Source organism: Chiloscyllium plagiosum, unplaced genomic scaffold, assembly GCF_037043375.1.
Source record: "Chiloscyllium plagiosum isolate Xiang-an unplaced genomic scaffold, Cpla_swu_hap1 HiC_scaffold_1, whole genome shotgun sequence".
NCBI classification, from domain to species: domain Eukaryota; kingdom Metazoa; phylum Chordata; class Chondrichthyes; order Orectolobiformes; family Hemiscylliidae; genus Chiloscyllium; species Chiloscyllium plagiosum.
In genome coordinates, this window is record NW_028270139.1 from 149,440,291 (window position 1) to 149,445,977 (window position 5,687).

Sequence of the window (5,687 nt, forward strand, 5' to 3'; positions counted from 1 at the left end):
TAAATTGCCCGTAGTGTTAGATAAGGAGTAAATGTAGGGGTATGGGTGGGTTACGCTTCGGCGGGTCGGTGTGGACTTGTTGGGCCGAAGGGCCTGTTTCCACACTGTAATGTAATCTAATCTAATCTAAAAAAAAGTATAAATCAAATTCTGTGCAAAGGTCTAGCCCTGGAAAGCCTCACTATGAGTTAAAAGTATCTGTGTTCACTGAAGGTTTACATAGTTCAGAGTTCCACAGAAATACAGTGTGGTGGGAAGCCCACAGTAGAGTTCACATCCTGAGTGTTCATCACTCCTTGCCAATACCTTGGGGAAGGTCTAAGATAAGAGCCAATCACCACCCTTGCAGGGTGTTACCTGATGCAGGTGAGGAAGTTATCAGGCAGTAACAGAGAGCAGGAGAAGCAGGTGGATGCAGTTACTAGCCTGGAAGGGGAAAGGCTGCTGGGTGAGCTTAATGTGTGGGATGAAGTAAGGAATCTCACAACCCAATTCAGACTACTCTCCTACCACATGTATATTTCAAAAACCTAGCAGCTTTTTTGTAAATTTCTCCTGAAGGCTCAGTAAAGACACAGTCAAAAATCTTAGTTGGACAGATTGATGAATTTCCATATAATGACAATGAATGTGAAATGATTATTAGTGAAAAATCTATTATGGAATTTTTACGTGACAATTTCTTGCAGCTCCTTGAATTTGAAATGTCCCAATTCAGCCCATTATGTTTGAGGAAGAGGAACAGAAACAACACTCAAGTGCTTTCTGAACTACAGAATCCACAGTTCTTTTGTTTTTTAATCCAGGACAAAGTAAGCTGCTTGATTTACACCTCATTTTCCACCTTAAAAATTTACGCCCTCCACAGCCAATGCAGAGTGGCTACAGTGTGTGCCATCTACAAGAAGCATTGCAACAACTCCCTGATGCTCCTTTGACAGTACCTGCTACACCAGTGACCAGTTAGAAGGCTGAACGCTGCAGATGCATAGGAACATCTTTATTTCTATTTTGCTTTCAACCCACAGTGATCCTGACTTGAAAGTTTTCACTGTTCCTTCAGTTCCATTTGGTCATATCCTGAAACTCTTTTGTTAATGGCATTGTGGGTCTACCTACACTGTATGGACTGCAGTAGTTCAAAAATACCACTGGTGGGCATTGTTGCTAAGTTTACAGTTGACACAGACGTAGGTTGAGGGCCAGAAGTGTTGAGGACGTTGGAGAAGGACTTGGACAGACTAGGAGAGTGAGCAAGAGAGATGGCAGAGATGGAATACAACGTGGGAAAGTGTGAGGTTATGCACTTGGTGGAAGAATAGAGGCCTAGACTATTTTCTAAATGCTTAAAAGGCTTTAGGAGTCTGAAACACTTGGGGCTTGGGAGTCCTTGTTCAGGATTCTCTTAAGGTTAATATCCAGGTTCAGCTGGTAGTTAGGAAAGCAAACACAACATTAGCATTCATTTGAAGAGGGCTTGAATACAAGAGCAGAGATGTATAGTGCGCTGATCAGATCTCTTTTTGAATATTGTGACCGGTTTTGGGTCCCGTATCCAAGGAAGGATGTGCTGGTCTTGGAGGGGGTCCAGAGAAGGCTCACAAGAATGGTCTTGGGAATGAAGGGTTTGTCATATGAGGAGCGCCTGAGAACTCTAGGCCTGTACTTGAAGAATGAAGGCGTGTGGGTGTGGAATCTGATTGTAACTTACAGAATACTAAGAGGGATGGTTGGAGTGAATGTGGAGAAAGTTTTAACATTATTAGGAGATACTAGAACCCAAGGGCACAGCCTCAGAGTGAAGGGAAAACCCTTTAGAACTGAGATGATAAGAATTCTCTCCAGCCAGTAGGGGATGAATCTGTGGAACACCTTGCCACAGAGGGCTATGAAGGCAAAGTCATTGAATGTATTTAAGACAGAGATAGATATGTTCTTGATTAGTAAAGGGATCAAACGCTATGGAGAAATGGCAGGAGAATGGGATTGAGAAACATATCAGCCATAATCAAATGGTGGAGCAAACGTAATAGGCAAAATGGTCTAATTCTGCTCCTACATTTTATGGTCTTACAGTCTTTTTAAGGTCAACTCGGAATTGGCAATATATTACAAAATATTGTAAATATTTTTCAATCAACCTGTTCAGAGACTTTATAGCATACTTCTGGAGCAGATGGTACTTGAAGTCAGGCCTCCTTATCCAGATGTCAGGATATTTCAGTCATAGAGTCATAGAGTTATGCAATATAGAAACATGTCCTTTGGCCCACCATGTCTGTGGTCCAACAAGCACCAAACTACACTTATCACATTTATTTGCACTTAGTGCATAATCTGCTGTGCCCTGGCATTTTAAGTGCTCATTCAAATGCTTCTTAAATGTTGCAAGAGTACTTGTCTCCACCAACCTCTCAGGCAATACATTCCGTATTTCTATCACCCTCTGGATGAAAATACATTTCTCGCATCTTCTGTAATCACTTACACCTCACCTTTAACTTATGCCCTCTGGTCTTGGTCACATGTATCATGGGGAAGAGATTTTCATGATCTATTCTGTATGTGCCTCTCCTGATTTTGTATATCATTATGAGATTCCCACCCCATCCCCCCAACCCCTCCTATCCCAGCCAGCTCTGCACAAAGGAAAACAAATCCAGGCTATTCAGACTCTCCTCATAACATAGATTTTTCATCCAAGACAACTTCTTTGTGAATCTCTTTTGCATCCTTTCCAGAGCAATCACATCCTTCTGATAGTATGGCAACCAGAACTGCACAATTGTAGTCCAAATCAAGGGCTTATGCCCGAAACGTCGATTCTCCTGTTCCCTGGATGCTGCCTGACCTGCTGCGCTTTTCCAGCAACACATTTCCAGCTCTGATCTCCAGCATCTGCAGACCTCACTTTCTCCTCCTAGTCCAAATCAATGTTTTATAAAGTTGTAACAAGACTTCCTTGTTCTTACATTCTATGCTCTGGCTAATGAAGGGATCTATGGACTTGTACACCAAGATGCCGTGCACCACTTAAATTCAGAAAGCCCACAGTCCAGGTTGTGTGTTGACCTATATTGCTCCTGATTGAGCAATGTCTCAATTTTAAAATTTTCAACTTTGTCTTCTTATCCATCCATGGCTGTACTACTCACGATCCTGCTCTGACCTCCTCCAATTCTGTAATTCTGAGGCAATTATGAAGCTCCAATTTTGGCCTCTTGAACATCCCCAATTATAACCATCCATTATAATCAAGGGGAGTTAGTGGTGACATGGGGTAATGTCACTGAACTAGTAATGGCATGAGTATATGAGCTCAAATCCCAACATAACAGATAGTGCAATATGTATATAATGAAAATCTCACCACACCACGACCATGTAACCATTATTGAAACATATGGCAGCAAGCCAAACCAAATCAGCCTCACTATCACTGGGTTCACAACACAGTGATAGTAAAACGGTCAATGACCTTCAAATTTGCTCAATGTCTCACTGAACTTTACAAATAGCAGACCTTGGACATCTTTGTATAACTTAAACAAAAATTAACAATTTATTATAAAGAATTTAACTTTGCCAGAACATTGGTCAACTACAAAGAACTCTGTTAATATCTATAACCTAAGCCCAATCTTCTTTGAGCATAAACCCACACTCACAACCAATAGACAGATAGAATTAAAGGATACATTTTAGTAAAAAGAATCATAATTTGCCAGTTCAATATCCATTTCAATTATGGATATCAGGTCTTCATTAAGTCCTTGGATAATAGATTGTATTACAGGCAGGTAGATCTGTATATCTTACTTGAATTCCAAAATCACCAATCAATATTACAGCTTCTGCAGACCTTTGGAGATTTTGGCTTATTTCTTACAGACAGGGGTTCTCTTGTCAGAACTTTCAATGACTGGTGAATAATTAGTGTGAACAACACTATAAATACAGCCCCAGACTAAAAGCTTCCAAAACAAAGTCCTGCCCAAAGTCCAATCAGAGGCTGTTTAATCTCCTTTTCTCTCTTTGTTTTCAATATTCTCTGTGGTTGGCTGGCCAGTACTGGTCCTCTCCTGATTGACCAGTTCAACATCCAACCAGCTGCAAACCAACATCTTGGTGCTGAATTATCTGCAGTGTCTTCAGAACAGTAATCAACCTTACATTATCTTGCCAGGCCAGTTCCCAGCAACAAATACCTGTCTTTTGCTCTCTTCTCTTTCTAAAACAACTGCTGTTCAAGTTTCAAATTTGAATTCTCAAGTTCAACTCAAGTTCCAAAGCAAAAATCAAAACAATAGTGATGGTCACCATGTCATTGTTGATGTTCATGAAAACCATTCTGGTTCATGAATATCATTCTGGAACCAAAATTTGCAATCTCTGTCCAGGTTACCTTTGACCACAGACCCATGGAAAACATTTAACTCTGAACTGCTGTCTGGGCAATTATGGATGATGGCTCAAATTCCTAAGTTGCTCCACCTCTCTCTTTAATATGTTCCTTCAGACAGTAATATGTCCCAAAGCATTCCTCAGAATCATCAGCAAACAAAATCAACACAGAAGCACATGAAGAAACGTTCAGACAGATGAGCAAAATATTTGATCAAACATAGGCAAGTTTTAGGAGGATCAAGAATGGGAGAGATATAGGGGAGAATAAACAGAGGTGTGACCATGAAAGACTTTGAAAGCAAGGAAGAGAATTTTAAAATTAGTGAAGTGTTCAACTGTGAACCATTGTTGGTCAGTTATTTTGCAGCGCCCTTCCCTTCCCCAGTCCTGATGAAAGGTCCCAACCTGAAATGTCGACTTAACCTTCTTCTCTGATGCTTCTTGATTTGCTGTGCCTTTTCCAGTCCACTCTTTATCCAGTCCTCAGTTTAATAATGTCCTGCCTAAAACAGGAAGACCGGAACTGCACATAGTACTTGAGAAGAGGCCTTACCAATGTCCTGTACATCCTCAACATGACATCCCGGCTCCTCTACTCAAAACTTTGAACAATGAAGGCAAGCGTGCTAAATGCTTTATTAATCACCCTGTCTACCTATGACACAGATTTAAACCTGGAGGTGAAAGGCTAGAACTGAAGAAGACCAGACAGAATCTTAAAACTGTTCTACCATTCAGTACCATCAGTCTGCCATAAATCTGGTACATGTATTATCCTCGACTCAACAATACTCCCAATTTCTTTTTCAAAATTTTCAAGTGAAGTTCAGTAACTTTTTGTTGAGGGGTTGAGTTAAAAATTTCCATTGCCCTTTGTATGAAGGAATCTTGCTGACATCACTACTGAATTGTCCAATTCTAATTTTAAATTTATGCCCCCTCCTTGTTCTGGACCTCCTGACCAAAGGAAGCCATTTCACTTTCTCGATCCTATTAAACCCTTTCACCATCTTAAACACCCGAATAAGTTTCCCTCTCTGTACTCGATGGTACACAACCCTAGAGTATCCAATCTATCTTCTTAATTTAACCCTTTAGCCCCAGATATCACACATTGTTATATTATCTCTTCATTGTGTTGGCTATCAGTAATATGTAACAGCTGCACATCATTGTCCCCTTAAAAACAAAACCACAGGAAGAAAGGCTCAATTAAAAAAAAATCAGTTCAATTATCAAGCAAGTGATCCCCAAGCACTGCGAGCGCCAGTGGTCATTTA

The 5,687-nt window shown here is 40.6% G+C and overlaps 1 pseudogene; it reads left to right on the forward strand.

Moving 5' to 3' along the window:
• The first annotated feature begins 247 nt into the window (after positions 1-247).
• On the forward strand, positions 248-513 carry LOC148152243 (Nuclear RNase P; annotated as a pseudogene).
• The last annotated feature ends 5,174 nt before the right edge of the window (positions 514-5,687 follow it).